The sequence below is a fragment of the Salmo salar genome, chromosome ssa17 (assembly GCF_905237065.1).
Source record: "Salmo salar chromosome ssa17, Ssal_v3.1, whole genome shotgun sequence".
NCBI lineage: Eukaryota > Metazoa > Chordata > Actinopteri > Salmoniformes > Salmonidae > Salmo > Salmo salar.
The window spans coordinates 85,816,704-85,835,793 of record NC_059458.1 but is presented as its reverse complement, the minus strand read 5'-3'; the positions used below and the strand labels follow the sequence as shown (position 1 = coordinate 85,835,793).

Sequence of the window (19,090 nt, the reverse complement as noted above, 5' to 3'; positions counted from 1 at the left end):
TAACAGGATGGATGGGCTGTGTCTCTATATATAACAGGATGGGCTGTGTCTCTATATATAACAGGATGGATGGGCTGTGTCTCTATATATAACATGGATGGGCTGTGTCTCTATATATAACAGGATGGGCTGTGTCTCTATATATAACAGGATGGATGGGCTGTGTCTCTATATATAACAGGATGGATGGGCTGTGTCTCTATATATAACAGGATGGATGGGCTGTGTCTCTATATATAACAGGATGGATGGGCTGTGTCTCTATATATAACAGGATGGATGGGCTGTGTCTCTATATATAACAGGATGGATGGGCTGTGTCTCTATATATAACAGGATGGATGGGCTGTGTCTCTATATATAACAGGATGGATGGGCTGTGTCTCTATATATAACAGGATGGATGGGCTGTGTCTCTATATATAACAGGATGGATGGGCTGTGTCTCTATATATAACAGGATGGATGGGCTGTGTCTCTATATATAACAGGATGGATGGGCTGTGTCTCTATATATAACAGGATGGATGGGCTGTGTCTCTATATATAACAGGATGGATGGGCTGTGTCTCTATATATAACAGGATGGGCTGTGTCTCTATATATAACAGGATGGATGGGCTGTGTCTCTATATATAACAGGATGGATGGGCTGTGTCTCTATATATAACAGGATGGATGGGCTGTGTCTCTATATATAACAGGATGGATGGGCTGTGTCTCTATATATAACAGGATGGATGGGCTGTGTCTCTATATATAACAGGATGGATGGGCTGTGTCTCTATATATAACAGGATGGATGGGCTGTGTCTCTATATATAACAGGATGGATGGGCTGTGTCTCTATATATAACAGGATGGGCTGTGTCTCTATATATAACAGGATGGATGGGCTGTGTCTCTATATATAACAGGATGGATGGGCTGTGTCTCTATATATAACAGGATGGATGGGCTGTGTCTCTATATATAACAGGATGGATGGGCTGTGTCTCTATATATAACAGGATGGATGGGCTGTGTCTCTATATATAACAGGATGGATGGGCTGTGTCTCTATATATAACAGGATGGATGAGCTGTGTCTCTATATATAACAGGATGGGCTGTGTCTCTATATATAACAGGATGGATGGGCTGTGTCTCTATATATAACAGGATGGGCTGTGTCTCTATATATAACAGGATGGGCTGTGTCTCTATATATAACAGGATGGATGGGCTGTGTCTCTATATATAACAGGATGGATGGGCTGTGTCTCTATATATAACAGGATGGATGGGCTGTGTCTCTATATATAACAGGATGGATGGGCTGTGTCTCTATATATAACAGGATGGATGGGCTGTGTCTCTATATATAACAGGATGGGCTGTGTCTCTATATATAACAGGATGGATGGGCTGTGTCTCTATATATAACAGGATGGATGGGCTGTGTCTCTATATATAGCAGGATGGGCTGTGCCTCTATATATAACAGGATGGATGGGCTGTGTCTCTATATATAACAGGATGGGCTGTGTCTCTATATATAACAGGATGGATGGGCTGTGTCTCTATATATAACAGGATGGATGGGCAGTGTCTCTATATATAACAGGATGGATGGGCTGTGTCTCTATATATAACAGGATGGATGGGCTGTGTCTCTATATATAACAGGATGGGCTGTGTCTCTATATATAACAGGATGGATGGGCTGTGTCTCTATATATAACAGGATGGATGGGCTGTGTCTCTATATATAACAGGATGGATGGGCTGTGTCTCTATATATAACAGGATGGATGGGCTGTGTCTCTATATATAACAGGATGGGCTGTGTCTCTATATATAACAGGATGGATGGGCTGTGTCTCTATATATAACAGGATGGATGGGCTGTGTCTCTATATATAACAGGATGGGCTGTGTCTCTATATATAACATGGATGGGCTGTGTCTCTATATATAACAGGATGGATGGGCTGTGTCTCTATATATAACAGGATGGATGGGCTGTGTCTCTATATATAACAGGGATGGGCTGTGTCTCTATATATAACAGGATGGATGGGCTGTGTCTCTATATATAACAGGATGGATGGGCTGTGTCTCTATATATAACAGGATGGATGGGCTGTGTCTCTATATATAACGAGGATGGGCTGTGTCTCTATATATAACAGGATGGATGGGCTGTGTCTCTATATATAACAGGATGGGCTGTGTCTCTATATATAACAGGATGGATGGGCTGTGTCTCTATATATAACAGGATGGGCTGTGTCTCTATATATAACAGGATGGATGGGCTGTGTCTCTATATATAACAGGATGGATGGGCTGTGTCTCTATATATAACAGGATGGATGGGCTGTGTCTCTATATATAACAGGATGGATGGGCTGTGTCTCTATATATAACAGGATGGGCTGTGTCTCTATATATAACAGGATGGATGGGCTGTGTCTCTATATATAACAGGATGGATGGGCTGTGTCTCTATATATAACAGGATGGATGGGCTGTGTCTCTATATATAACAGGATGGATGGGCTGTGTCTCTATATATAACAATGGATGGGCTGTGTCTCTATATATAACGGATGGATGGGCTGTGTCTCTATATATAACAGGATGGATGGGCTGTGTCTCTATATATAACAGGATGGATGGGCTGTGTCTCTATATATAACAGGATGGGTGGGCTGTGTCTCTATATATAACAGGATGGATGGGCTGTGTCTCTATATATAACAGGGATGGGCTGTGTCTCTATATATAACAGGATGGATGGGCTGTGTCTCTATATATAACAGGATGGATGGGCTGTGTCTCTATATATAACAGGATGGATGGGCTGTGTCTCTATATATAACAGGATGGATGGGCTGTGTCTCTATATATAACAGGATGGATGGGCTGTGTCTCTATATATAACAGGATGGGCTGTGTCTCTATATATAACAGATGGATGGGCTGTGTCTCTATATATAACAGGATGGATGGGCTGTGTCTCTATATATAACAGGATGGATGGGCTGTGTCTCTATATATAACAGGATGGATGGGCTGTGTCTCTATATATAACAGGATGGATGGGCTGTGTCTCTATATATAACAGGATGGATGGGCTGTGTCTCTATATATAACAGGATGGATGGGCTGTGTCTCTATATATAACAGGGGATGGGCTGTGTCTCTATATATAACAGGAGGATGGGCTGTGTCTCTATATATAACAATGGATGGGCTGTGTCTCTATATATAACAGGGGATGGGCTGTGTCTCTATATATAACAGGATGGATGGGCTGTGTCTCTATATATAACAGGATGGGCTGTGTCTCTATATATAACAGGATGGATGGGCTGTGTCTCTATATATAACAGGATGGATGGGCTGTGTCTCTATATATAACAGATGGATGGGCTGTGTCTCTATATATAACAGGATGGATGGGCTGTGTCTCTATATATAACAGGATGGATGGGCTGTGTCTCTATATATAACAGGATGGATGGGCTGTGTCTCTATATATAACAGGGGATGGGCTGTGTCTCTATATATAACAGGATGGATGGGCTGTGTCTCTATATATAACAGGGATGGGCTGTGTCTCTATATATAACAGGATGGATGGGCTGTGTCTCTATATATAACAGGTGGATGGGCTGTGTCTCTATATATAACAGGATGGGCTGTGTCTCTATATATAACAGGATGGATGGGCTGTGTCTCTATATATAACAGGATGGATGGGCTGTGTCTCTATATATAACAGGATGGATGGGCTGTGTCTCTATATATAACAGGATGGATGGGCTGTGTCTCTATATATAACAGGATGGATGGGCTGTGTCTCTATATATAACAGGGATGGGCTGTGTCTCTATATATAACAGGATGGATGGGCTGTGTCTCTATATATAACAGGATGGATGGGCTGTGTCTCTATATATAACAGGATGGATGGGCTGTGTCTCTATATATAACAGGATGGATGGGCTGTGTCTCTATATATAACAGGATGGATGGGCTGTGTCTCTATATATAACAGTGGATGGGCTGTGTCTCTATATATAACAGGATGGATGGGCTGTGTCTCTATATATAACAGGATGGATGGGCTGTGTCTCTATATATAACAGGGGATGGGCTGTGTCTCTATATATAACAGGATGGGTGGGCTGTGTCTCTATATATAACAGGATGGATGGGCTGTGTCTCTATATATAACAGGATGGATGGGCTGTGTCTCTATATATAACAGGATGGATGGGCTGTGTCTCTATATATAACAGGATGGATGGGCTGTGTCTCTATATATAACAGGATGGGCTGTGTCTCTATATATAACAGGATGGATGGGCTGTGTCTCTATATATAACAGGATGGATGGGCTGTGTCTCTATATATAACAGGATGGATGGGCTGTGTCTCTATATATAACAGGATGGATGGGCTGTGTCTCTATATATAACAGGATGGATGGGCTGTGTCTCTATATATAACGGATGGATGGGCTGTGTCTCTATATATAACAGGATGGATGGGCTGTGTCTCTATATATAACAGTGGATGGGCTGTGTCTCTATATATAACAGGATGGATGGGCTGTGTCTCTATATATAACAGTGGATGGGCTGTGTCTCTATATATAACAGGATGGATGGGCTGTGTCTCTATATATAACAGGATGGATGGGCTGTGTCTCTATATATAACAGGATGGATGGGCTGTGTCTCTATATATAACAGGATGGATGGGCTGTGTCTCTATATATAACGAGGATGGGCTGTGTCTCTATATATAACAGGATGGATGGGCTGTGTCTCTATATATAACAGATGGATGGGCTGTGTCTCTATATATAACAGGATGGATGGGCTGTGTCTCTATATATAACAGGATGGATGGGCTGTGTCTCTATATATAACAGGATGGATGGGCTGTGTCTCTATATATAACAGGATGGATGGGCTGTGTCTCTATATATAACAGGATGGATGGGCTGTGTCTCTATATATAACAGGATGGATGGGCTGTGTCTCTATATATAACAGGATGGATGGGCTGTGTCTCTATATATAACAGGATGGATGGGCTGTGTCTCTATATATAACAGGATGGATGGGCTGTGTCTCTATATATAACAGGATGGATGGGCTGTGTCTCTATATATAACAGGATGGATGGGCTGTGTCTCTATATATAACAGGATGGATGGGCTGTGTCTCTATATATAACAGGATGGATGGGCTGTGTCTCTATATATAACAGTGGATGGGCTGTGTCTCTATATATAACAGGATGGATGGGCTGTGTCTCTATATATAACAGGATGGGCTGTGTCTCTATATATAACAGGATGGATGGGCTGTGTCTCTATATATAACAGGATGGATGGGCTGTGTCTCTATATATAACAGGATGGATGGGCTGTGTCTCTATATATAACAGGGATGGGCTGTGTCTCTATATATAACAGGATGGATGGGCTGTGTCTCTATATATAACGAGGATGGGCTGTGTCTCTATATATAACAGGATGGATGGGCTGTGTCTCTATATATAACGAGGATGGGCTGTGTCTCTATATATAACAGGATGGATGGGCTGTGTCTCTATATATAACAGGTGGATGGGCTGTGTCTCTATATATAACAGGATGGATGGGCTGTGTCTCTATATATAACAGGATGGATGGGCTGTGTCTCTATATATAACAGGATGGATGGGCTGTGTCTCTATATATAACAGGATGGATGGGCTGTGTCTCTATATATAACAGGATGGATGGGCTGTGTCTCTATATATAACAGGATGGATGGGCTGTGTCTCTATATATAACAGGATGGATGGGCTGTGTCTCTATATATAACAGGATGGATGGGCTGTGTCTCTATATATAACAGGATGGATGGGCTGTGTCTCTATATATAACAGGATGGATGGGCTGTGTCTCTATATATAACAGGATGGATGGGCTGTGTCTCTATATATAACAGGATGGATGGGCTGTGTCTCTATATATAACAGGATGGATGGGCTGTGTCTCTATATATAACAGGATGGATGGGCTGTGTCTCTATATATAACAGGATGGATGGGCTGTGTCTCTATATATAACAGGATGGATGGGCTGTGTCTCTATATATAACAGGATGGGCTGTGTCTCTATATATAACAGGATGGATGGGCTGTGTCTCTATATATAACAATGGATGGGCTGTGTCTCTATATATAACAGGATGGATGGGCTGTGTCTCTATATATAACAGGATGGATGGGCTGTGTCTCTATATATAACAGGATGGATGGGCTGTGTCTCTATATATAACAGGATGGATGGGCTGTGTCTCTATATATAACAGGATGGATGGGCTGTGTCTCTATATATAACAGGATGGATGGGCTGTGTCTCTATATATAACAGGATGGATGGGCTGTGTCTCTATATATAACAGGATGGATGGGCTGTGTCTCTATATATAACAGGATGGATGGGCTGTGTCTCTATATATAACAGGATGGATGGGCTGTGTCTCTATATATAACAGGATGGATGGGCTGTGTCTCTATATATAACAGGATGGATGGGCTGTGTCTCTATATATAACAGGATGGGCTGTGTCTCTATATATAACAGGATGGATGGGCTGTGTCTCTATATATAACAGGATGGATGGGCTGTGTCTCTATATATAACAGGAGGATGGGCTGTGTCTCTATATATAACAGGATGGATGGGCTGTGTCTCTATATATAACAGGGGATGGGCTGTGTCTCTATATATAACAGGATGGATGGGCTGTGTCTCTATATATAACAGGATGGATGGGCTGTGTCTCTATATATAACAGGATGGATGGGCTGTGTCTCTATATATAACAGGATGGATGGGCTGTGTCTCTATATATAACAGGATGGATGGGCTGTGTCTCTATATATAACAGGATGGATGGGCTGTGTCTCTATATATAACATGGATGGGCTGTGTCTCTATATATAACAGGATGGATGGGCTGTGTCTCTATATATAACAGGATGGATGGGCTGTGTCTCTATATATAACAGGATGGGCTGTGTCTCTATATATAACAGGTGGATGGGCTGTGTCTCTATATATAACAGGAGGATGGGCTGTGTCTCTATATATAACAGGATGGATGGGCTGTGTCTCTATATATAACAGGATGGATGGGCTGTGTCTCTATATATAACAGGATGGATGGGCTGTGTCTCTATATATAACAGGATGGATGGGCTGTGTCTCTATATATAACAGATGGATGGGCTGTGTCTCTATATATAACAGGATGGATGGGCTGTGTCTCTATATATAACAGAGGATGGGCTGTGTCTCTATATATAACAGGATGGGCTGTGTCTCTATATATAACAGTGGATGGGCTGTGTCTCTATATATAACAGGATGGATGGGCTGTGTCTCTATATATAACAGGGATGGGCTGTGTCTCTATATATAACAGGATGGATGGGCTGTGTCTCTATATATAACAGGATGGATGGGCTGTGTCTCTATATATAACAATGGATGGGCTGTGTCTCTATATATAACAGGATGGATGGGCTGTGTCTCTATATATAACAGGATGGATGGGCTGTGTCTCTATATATAACAGTGGATGGGCTGTGTCTCTATATATAACAGGGGATGGGCTGTGTCTCTATATATAACAGGGGATGGGCTGTGTCTCTATATATAACAGGATGGATGGGCTGTGTCTCTATATATAACAGGAGGATGGGCTGTGTCTCTATATATAACAGGATGGATGGGCTGTGTCTCTATATATAACAGAGGATGGGCTGTGTCTCTATATATAACAGGATGGATGGGCTGTGTCTCTATATATAACAGTGGATGGGCTGTGTCTCTATATATAACAGGATGGATGGGCTGTGTCTCTATATATAACAGGATGGATGGGCTGTGTCTCTATATATAACAGGATGGATGGGCTGTGTCTCTATATATAACAGGGATGGGCTGTGTCTCTATATATAACAGGATGGATGGGCTGTGTCTCTATATATAACAGGATGGATGGGCTGTGTCTCTATATATAACAGGGATGGGCTGTGTCTCTATATATAACAGGATGGATGGGCTGTGTCTCTATATATAACAGGATGGATGGGCTGTGTCTCTATATATAACAGGATGGATGGGCTGTGTCTCTATATATAACAGGATGGATGGGCTGTGTCTCTATATATAACAGGATGGATGGGCTGTGTCTCTATATATAACAGGATGGATGGGCTGTGTCTCTATATATAACAGGATGGATGGGCTGTGTCTCTATATATAACAGGATGGATGGGCTGTGTCTCTATATATAACAGGATGGATGGGCTGTGTCTCTATATATAACAGGATGGATGGGCTGTGTCTCTATATATAACAGGATGGATGGGCTGTGTCTCTATATATAACAGGATGGATGGGCTGTGTCTCTATATATAACAGGATGGATGGGCTGTGTCTCTATATATAACAGGATGGATGGGCTGTGTCTCTATATATAACAGGATGGATGGGCTGTGTCTCTATATATAACAGGATGGATGGGCTGTGTCTCTATATATAACAGGATGGATGGGCTGTGTCTCTATATATAACAGGTGGATGGGCTGTGTCTCTATATATAACAGGATGGATGGGCTGTGTCTCTATATATAACAGGATGGATGGGCTGTGTCTCTATATATAACAGGATGGATGGGCTGTGTCTCTATATATAACAGGATGGATGGGCTGTGTCTCTATATATAACAGGATGGATGGGCTGTGTCTCTATATATAACAGGATGGATGGGCTGTGTCTCTATATATAACAGGATGGATGGGCTGTGTCTCTATATATAACAGGATGGATGGGCTGTGTCTCTATATATAACAGGATGGATGGGCTGTGTCTCTATATATAACAGGATGGATGGGCTGTGTCTCTATATATAACAGGATGGATGGGCTGTGTCTCTATATATAACAGGATGGATGGGCTGTGTCTCTATATATAACAGGATGATGGGCTGTGTCTCTATATATAACAGGATGGATGGGCTGTGTCTCTATATATAACAGGATGGATGGGCTGTGTCTCTATATATAACAGGATGGATGGGCTGTGTCTCTATATATAACAGGATGGATGGGCTGTGTCTCTATATATAACAGGATGGATGGGCTGTGTCTCTATATATAACAGGATGGATGGGCTGTGTCTCTATATATAACAGGATGGATGGGCTGTGTCTCTATATATAACAGGATGGATGGGCTGTGTCTCTATATATAACAGGGATGGGCTGTGTCTCTATATATAACAGGATGGATGGGCTGTGTCTCTATATATAACAGGATGGATGGGCTGTGTCTCTATATATAACAGGATGGATGGGCTGTGTCTCTATATATAACAGGATGGATGGGCTGTGTCTCTATATATAACAGGATGGATGGGCTGTGTCTCTATATATAACAGGATGGATGGGCTGTGTCTCTATATATAACAGGGATGGGCTGTGTCTCTATATATAACAGGATGGATGGGCTGTGTCTCTATATATAACAGGATGGATGGGCTGTGTCTCTATATATAACAGGATGGATGGGCTGTGTCTCTATATATAACAGGATGGATGGGCTGTGTCTCTATATATAACAGGATGGATGGGCTGTGTCTCTATATATAACAGGATGGATGGGCTGTGTCTCTATATATAACAGGATGGATGGGCTGTGTCTCTATATATAACAGGATGGATGGGCTGTGTCTCTATATATAACAGGATGGATGGGCTGTGTCTCTATATATAACAGGATGGATGGGCTGTGTCTCTATATATAACAGGATGGATGGGCTGTGTCTCTATATATAACAGGATGGATGGGCTGTGTCTCTATATATAACAGGATGGATGGGCTGTGTCTCTATATATAACAGGATGGATGGGCTGTGTCTCTATATATAACAGGATGGATGGGCTGTGTCTCTATATATAACAGGATGGATGGGCTGTGTCTCTATATATAACAGGATGGATGGGCTGTGTCTCTATATATAACAGGATGGATGGGCTGTGTCTCTATATATAACAGGATGGATGGGCTGTGTCTCTATATATAACAGGATGGATGGGCTGTGTCTCTATATATAACAGGATGGATGGGCTGTGTCTCTATATATAACAGGATGGATGGGCTGTGTCTCTATATATAACAGGATGGATGGGCTGTGTCTCTATATATAACAGGATGGATGGGCTGTGTCTCTATATATAACAGGATGGATGGGCTGTGTCTCTATATATAACAGGATGGATGGGCTGTGTCTCTATATATAACAGGATGGATGGGCTGTGTCTCTATATATAACATGGATGGGCTGTGTCTCTATATATAACAGGATGGATGGGCTGTGTCTCTATATATAACAGGATGGATGGGCTGTGTCTCTATATATAACAGGATGGATGGGCTGTGTCTCTATATATAACAGGATGGATGGGCTGTGTCTCTATATATAACAGGATGGATGGGCTGTGTCTCTATATATAACAGGATGGATGGGCTGTGTCTCTATATATAACAGGATGGATGGGCTGTGTCTCTATATATAACAGGATGGATGGGCTGTGTCTCTATATATAACAGGATGGATGGGCTGTGTCTCTATATATAACAGGATGGATGGGCTGTGTCTCTATATATAACAGGATGGATGGGCTGTGTCTCTATATATAACAGGATGGATGGGCTGTGTCTCTATATATAACAGGATGGATGGGCTGTGTCTCTATATATAACAGGATGGATGGGCTGTGTCTCTATATATAACAGGATGGATGGGCTGTGTCTCTATATATAACAGGATGGATGGGCTGTGTCTCTATATATAACATGGATGGGCTGTGTCTCTATATATAACAGGATGGATGGGCTGTGTCTCATATATAACAGGATGGATGGGCTGTGTCTCTATATATAACAGGATGGATGGGCTGTGTCTCTATATATAACAGGATGGATGGGCTGTGTCTCTATATATAACAGGATGGATGGGCTGTGTCTCTATATATAACAGGATGGATGGGCTGTGTCTCTATATATAACAGGATGGATGGGCTGTGTCTCTATATATAACAGGATGGATGGGCTGTGTCTCTATATATAACAGGATGGATGGGCTGTGTCTCTATATATAACAGGATGGATGGGCTGTGTCTCTATATATAACAGGATGGATGGGCTGTGTCTCTATATATAACAGGATGGATGGGCTGTGTCTCTATATATAACAGGATGGATGGGCTGTGTCTCTATATATAACAGGATGGATGGGCTGTGTCTCTATATATAACAGGATGGATGGGCTGTGTCTCTATATATAACAGGATGGATGGGCTGTGTCTCTATATATAACAGGATGGATGGGCTGTGTCTCTATATATAACAGGATGGATGGGCTGTGTCTCTATATATAACAGGATGGATGGGCTGTGTCTCTATATATAACAGGATGGATGGGCTGTGTCTCTATATATAACAGGATGGATGGGCTGTGTCTCTATATATAACAGGATGGATGGGCTGTGTCTCTATATATAACAGGATGGATGGGCTGTGTCTCTATATATAACAGGATGGATGGGCTGTGTCTCTATATATAACAGGATGGATGGGCTGTGTCTCTATATATAACAGGATGGATGGGCTGTGTCTCTATATATAACAGGATGGGCTGTGTCTCTATATATAACAGGATGGATGGGCTGTGTCTCTATATATAACAGGATGGATGGGCTGTGTCTCTATATATAACAGGATGGGCTGTGTCTCTATATATAACAGGATGGATGGGCTGTGTCTCTATATATAACAGGATGGATGGGCTGTGTCTCTATATATAACAGGATGGATGGGCTGTGTCTCTATATATAACAGGATGGATGGGCTGTGTCTCTATATATAACAGGATGGATGGGCTGTGTCTCTATATATAACAGGATGGATGGGCTGTGTCTCTATATATAACAGGATGGATGGGCTGTGTCTCTATATATAACAGGATGGATGGGCTGTGTCTCTATATATAACAGGATGGATGGGCTGTGTCTCTATATATAACAGGATGGATGGGCTGTGTCTCTATATATAACAGGATGGATGGGCTGTGTCTCTATATATAACAGGATGGATGGGCTGTGTCTCTATATATAACAGGATGGATGGGCTGTGTCTCTATATATAACAGGATGGATGGGCTGTGTCTCTATATATAACAGGATGGATGGGCTGTGTCTCTATATATAACAGGATGGATGGGCTGTGTCTCTATATATAACAGGATGGATGGGCTGTGTCTCTATATATAACAGGATGGATGGGCTGTGTCTCTATATATAACAGGATGGATGGGCTGTGTCTCTATATATAACAGGATGGATGGGCTGTGTCTCTATATATAACAGGATGGATGGGCTGTGTCTCTATATATAACAGGATGGATGGGCTGTGTCTCTATATATAACAGGATGGATGGGCTGTGTCTCTATATATAACAGGATGGATGGGCTGTGTCTCTATATATAACAGGATGGATGGGCTGTGTCTCTATATATAACAAGGATGGGCTGTGTCTCTATATATAACAGGATGGGCTGTGTCTCTATATATAACAGGATGGATGGGCTGTGTCTCTATATATAACAGGATGGATGGGCTGTGTCTCTATATATAACAGGTGGATGGGCTGTGTCTCTATATATAACAGGGGATGGGCTGTGTCTCTATATATAACAGATGGATGGGCTGTGTCTCTATATATAACAGGATGGATGGGCTGTGTCTCTATATATAACAGGTGGATGGGCTGTGTCTCTATATATAACAGGATGGATGGGCTGTGTCTCTATATATAACAGGATGGATGGGCTGTGTCTCTATATATAACAGGATTCTCTTTAAATTATTCACAATTTTCGATGATCATAAAATGTTATATTTGTAAGATGGTTAAATAAATAAATAAATAGCAAAATGATAGATTAATGTTATATTGTTATTTGTGCCTATAAGAGCTCTTTGTCACTTCCCACGAACCGGGTTCTCACAAAAACTAACAGTCATTCTTATGTCTAATAACGGTATAGTGTGTGTGTGTGTGTGTGTGTGTGTGTGTGTGTGTGTGTGTGTGTGTGTGTGTGTGTGTGTGTGTGTGTGTGTGTGTGTGTGTGTGTGTGTGTGTGTGTGTGTGTGTGTGTGTGTGTGTGTGTGTGGCAGGCTTACAATGATGGCAATAAACAACATTTGAGACCCTGGTGCTAGAGGGGGTACAGCTGGAGGTTGGATAGAGGGGGTACAGCTGGAGGTTGGATAGAGGGGGTACAGCTGGAGGGTAGATAGAGGGGGTACAGCTGGAGGTTGGATAGAGGGGGTACAGCTGGAGGTTGGATAGAGGGGGTACAGCTGGAGGTTGGATAGAGGGGGTACAGCTGGAGGTTGGATAGAGGGGGTACAGCTGGAGGTTGGATAGAGGGGGTACAGCTGGAGGTTGGATAGAGGGGGTACAGCTGGAGGTTGGATAGAGGGGGTACAGCTGGAGGTTGGATAGAGGGGGTACAGCTGGGGGTAGATAGAGGGGGTACAGCTAGAGGTTGGATAGAGGGGGTACAGCTAGAGGTTGGATAGAGGGGGTACAGCTGGGGGTAGATAGAGGGGTACAGCTGGAGGTTGGATAGAGGGGGGTACAGCTAGAGGTTGGATAGAGGGGGTACAGCTGGGGGTAGATAGAGGGGGTACAGCTGGAGGTTGGATAGAGGGGGGTACAGCTGGAGGTTGGATAGAGGGGGTACAACTAGAGGTTGGATAGAGGGGTACAGCTGGGGGGTAGATAGAGGGGTACAGCTGGAGGTTGGATAGAGGGGTACAGCTGGAGGTTGGATAGAGGGGGTACAGCTGGAGTTTGGATAGAGGGGGTACAGCTGGAGGTTGGATAGAGGGGTACAGCTGGAGGTTGGATAGAGGGGGTACAGCTAGAGGTTGGATAGAGGGGGTACAGCTGGAGGTTGGATAGAGGGGTACAGCTGGAGGGTAGATAGAGGGGGTACAGCTGGAGTTTGGATAGAGGGGTACAGCTGGAGGTTGGATAGAGGGGTACAGCTGGAGGTTGGATAGAGGGGTACAGCTAGAGGTTGGATAGAGGGGGTACAGCTAGAGGTTGGATAGAGGGGGTACAGCTGGAGGTTGGATAGAGGGGGGTACAGCTGGAGGTTGGATAGAGGGGGTACAGCTGGAGGTTGGATAGAGGGGGTACAGCTGGAGGTTGGATAGAGGGGTACAGCTGGGGGTGGATAGAGGGGGTACAGCTGGGGGGGTAGATAGAGGGGTACAGCTAGAGGTTGGATAGAGGGGGTACAGCTGGAGGTTGGATAGAGGGGGGTACAGCTGGAGGTTGGATAGAGGGGGTACAGCTGGAGGTTGGATAGAGGGGTACAGCTGGAGGTTGGATAGAGGGGGTACAGCTGGAGGTTGGATAGAGGGGGTACAGCTGGAGGTTGGATAGAGGGGGTACAGCTGGAGGTTGGATAGAGGGGGTACAGCTGGAGGTTGGATAGAGGGGGTACAGCTGGAGGTTGGATAGAGGGGTACAGCTGGAGGTTGGATAGAGGGGGTACAGCTGGAGGTTGGATAGAGGGGGTACAGCTGGAGGTTGGATAGAGGGGGTACAGCTGGAGGTTGGATAGAGGGGGTACAGCTGGAGGTTGGATAGAGGGGTACAGCTGGAGGTTGGATAGAGTCTAGTCTATATCACTTCTCCATCCTTCCAGTTTTTGACTCCTGATGTCTTTCTCCTCATTAAACCACAGCCAAGGTCATCCTCCATCTCTCCATCCCTCCATCTCTCCATCCCTCCATCTCTCCTCGTCTCCTGGGTTACCAGACTCTAACCCTAGCAGTGAGGGAGAAGAGAGGAGAAGAGAGGACCCCTTCCCTTCCTATAAACTATACAGCCATAAAGCTCTGTACAACTTCTGCTGACCCTATCCCCTTGACAGCAAATAAGAGGGGGGAGAGAGAGAGAGGAGAGAGAGGGGAGAGAGGGGAGAGGGAGAGAGGGAGAGAGGGAGAGAGATGGAGAGATGGAGAGAGAGGGAGAGGGGAGAGAGAGAGAGAGAGGGAGGGAGAGAGGGAGAGTGGAGAGAGAGAGGGAGAGAGAGGAGAGAGGGGAGAGGGGGAGAGAGGGAGAGAGGGAGAGAGGAGAGAGGGAGAGAGAGAGAGAGAGAGGGAGAGAGGGAGAGGGAGAGTAAGAGTTTGAATAGAGGAGAAATAGTCTCTCTCTGAAGTGACAAAGTGATGAAACAGCTGCTTTATCTCACACTACGCTTCCCCTCTCTCTCTCTGTCTCTCTCTCTCTCTCTCTCTCTCTCTCTTCTCTCTGTCTCTCTCTCTTTCTCTCTCTCCTCTCCTCTCTCTCTCTCTGTCCCTCTCTCGCCTGTTCCTCCTCTCTTTCTCTCTCCCCTCTCTCTCTCTCTCTTTCTCTCTGTCTCTCTCTCTCTCTCTCCCTCTCTCTCTCTCTGTCTCCTCTCTCTGTCTCTTTCTCTCTGTCCTCTCTCCCCTCTCTCTCTCTCTCTCTCTGTCTCTCTCTCTGTCCTCTCTCTCTCTCTCTCCCTCTCTCTCTCTCTCTCTCTTCTCTCTTCTCTCTCCTCCCTCTCTCTCTCTTCTCTCTCTCTCTCTCTCTCTCTCTCCCCTTCTCTCTCTCCTTCTCTCTCTCTCTCTCTCCTCTCTCCCCTCTCTCTCTCTCTCTCTCTCTCTCTCTCTTCCTCTCTCTCTCCTTCCTCTGTCTCTCTCTCTTCTCTCTCTCCTCTCCCCCTCTCTCTCTCTCTCTGTCTCTCTCTGTCCCTCTCTCTCTTCCCCCCTCTCTTCTCTCTCTCCCTCTCTCTCTCTCTCTCTGTCTCTCTCTCTCTCTCCTCTATATAGTTCCTCTGTTATCTCCTCTCCTGACCCTCAATCTGTGAGAAAGTATCTACAACGAGCTGCAGGTTGACAACAAGACCAGTCTCTAAGGAATCACAACAGCTGAAATGCTATGCAGGCAGCAGCCACAGTGCTGTGTAGAATGAGAGACCAGGAGGATGGAGGAGGGAGATCAGCATTAGGATTCTCACCACACTAGAATTACATGGAGGGAGGGACGCACTATTGACTGTGTGTGTGTGTGTGTGTGTGTGTGTGTGTGTGTGTGTGTGTGTGTGTGTGTGTGTGTGTGTGTGTGTGTTGTGTGTGTGTGTGTGTGTGTGTGTGTAGAGGGGGACGGGGAGGAAAGTGTAATAAAAAATCTAAATCTCACGATAAAGAGATAATATGGTGTGATTATGATGGAGGAGGAGGAGGAGGGAGTTTAGAGGGCAGAGAGGAGGAAGAGGAGGAGGAGGGGGAGTTTAGAGGGCAGAGAGGAAGAGGAGGAGGAGGGGGGAGTTTAGAGGGCAGAGAGGAAGAGGAAGAGGAGGGGGAGTTTAGAGGGCAGAGGAGGAGGAGGGGGGAGGAGGGAGGGGAGGAGGAGGAGGGAGTTTAGAGGGCAGAGAGGAAGAGGAAGAGGAAGAGGAGGAGGAGGAGGAAGAGGGAGTTTAGAGGGCAGAGAGGAAGAGGAGGAGGAGGAGGGAGAGGGAGTTTAGAGGGCAGAGAGGAAGAGGAGAGGAAGGAGGAGGTAGGAGAGAAGTAGTAGTATAGCAGAGAGACAGTAGGAGAGGAGAGTAGTAGAGAGTAGTTTAGGGCAGAGTGTAGAGGAGGATGAGGAGGTATTATAGTAGTATAGTAGTATTCTAGTAGTATAATAGCATTGTTCTAGCAGTATAGTAGCAGTATAGTAGTAGTATAGAGGTAGTACAGTAGTTGTATAGTAGTAGTATTCTAGCAGTATAGTGGAAGTATTCCAGTAGTATAGTAGTAGTAGTAGTATTCTAGTAGTATAGTAGCAGTAATCTGGTAGTATAGAGGTAGTATTCTAGTAGTATAGCAGTAGATTGTATTATAGCAGTATAGTAGAAGCATTCTAGTAGTATAGTAGTAGTATTCCGGTAGCATAGTACTAGTATTCGAGTAGTAGTATAGTAGTAGTTTTCTAGTAGTATAGTAGTAGTATTCTATAGTATAGTGGTGGTATAGTAGTTGTATTCCAGTAGTATAGTACTAGTATTCTAGTGGTAGTATAGTTGTGGTATTCTAGTGAGTATAGCGGTAGTATTCTAGTAGTATAGCAGCAGTATAGTAGCAGTATAGTAGTAGTATAGTGGTAGTACAGTAGTTGTATAGTAGTAGTATTCCAGCAGTATAGTAGAAGTAATCTAGTAGTATAGTAGTAGTGTTCTAGTAGTATAGTAGCAGTATTCTGGTAGCATAGCGTAGTATTCTAGCAGTATAGTAGTAGTATTCTAGTAGTATAGTAGTAGTATTCCAGTAGAATTCTAGTGGTATTCTGTAGTATAGTAGTAGTATTCCAGTAGTATTGCAGTGGTATTCTAGTAGTATAGCAGTAGTATTCTAGTAGTATAGTAGTAGTACTCTAGTAGTAGTATTCTTGTGGTATAGTAGCAGTATTCTGGTAGTATTCTAGTAGTATTCTAGTGGTATAGTAGCAGTATTCTAGTAGTATAGTAGTAGTATTCTAGTAGCATCGTACTAGTATTCCAGTAGTAGTATAGTAGTAGTATTCTAGTAGTATAGTAGTAGTATTCTATAGTATAGTAGTGGTATAGTAGTAGTATTCTAGTAGTATAGTAGTAGTAGTAGTACAGTAGTAACAGTGTAGTACCTCTCTCCTACTATAATGCTGTAACACAGTTCCTCCTATAGTTCCTATAGTATAGTAGTAGTATTCTAGTAGTATAGTAGCAGTATTCTAGTAGTATAGTAGTAGTATAGTAGTAGTATTCCAGTGGCATAGTAGTAGTATAGTAGTAGTAGTATAGCAGTAGTATAGTAGTAGTATTCTAGTAGTATAGCAGTAGTATTCTAGTAGTATAGTAGTAGTATTCTAGTAGTATAGTAGCAGTACTCTAGTAGTATAGTAGTAGTATTCTAGTAGCATAGTACCTGTATTCTAGTAGTATAGTAGTACTGTTCTAGCAGTAGTATAGTGGTGGTTTTCTAGAAGTATAGTAGTAGTATAGTGGTAGTATTCTAGTAGTAAGTGTAGTACCTCTCTCCTACTATAAGGCTGTAACACAGCCCTCCTATAGTTCCCAAAGTATAGTAGTATATAGTATAGTATAGTAGTAGACAGTAGTAGTATTCTAGTAGTACAGTAGTAGTAGTATAGTAGTAGTATAGTAGTATTCTAGTAGTAGTATTTTAGTAGTATAGTAGTAGTATTCTAGTAGTATAGTAGTAGTATTCTAGTAGTAGTACAGTAGTAACAGTGTAGTACCTCTCTCCTTCTGTAAGGCTGTAACACCGCCTTCCTATAGTTCCCATAGTAGTAGTAGTAATATAGTAGTAGTATAGTAGTAATAGTATAGTAGTAGTATTCCAGTGGTATGGTAGTAGTATTCTAGTAGTATAGCAGTAGTATTCTAGTAGTATAGTAGTAGTATTCTAGTAGTATAGTAGCATTACTCCAGTAGTATAGTAGTAGTATTCTGGTGGTATGGTAGCAGTATTCTGGTAATATAGTAGTAGTATAGCATAGTGGTATTCTGGTAGTATAGTAGTAGTATAGTAGTAGTATAGTAGTAGTATAGTAGTAGTATAGTAGTAGTATAGTAGATGTATTCTAGTAGTAGTACAGTAGTAACAGTGTAGTACCTCTCTCCTTCTGTAAGGCTGTAGCACCGCCTCCCGACCCTCTATTGGTCAGGAGGTTGATGGAGGATGTCTGTAGAGGAGAGGAGGAGGAGCTCCCCTGGAGCTGCCGTTCCCGACAACACCTTTTGTCCGCCGGTCATGTGTGCGGTCACCATGGCAACGGGAGCTGTCTTGGCGACCGGTTGGCCGGTAGAACGGAGATGGAGAGAGGAGGAGGAGGAGGAGGGGGGCTTGATGAGGGAGAGGGGCTTGGTGGTCCCTCCT

General features: G+C 43.4%; 1 protein-coding gene across 1 annotated transcript in view; it reads right to left on the bottom strand.

Moving 5' to 3' along the window:
* The window catches only part of LOC106592932 (PHD finger protein 21B), a 72,890-nt gene extending 54,031 nt beyond the window's left edge, over positions 1–18,859 (bottom strand). Inside the window, 1 exon segment of the mRNA XM_045698677.1 lies at positions 18,827–18,859. The gene's annotated coding sequence lies outside the window, so the exon portion shown is untranslated.
* Positions 18,860–19,090: the final 231 nt, after the last annotated feature.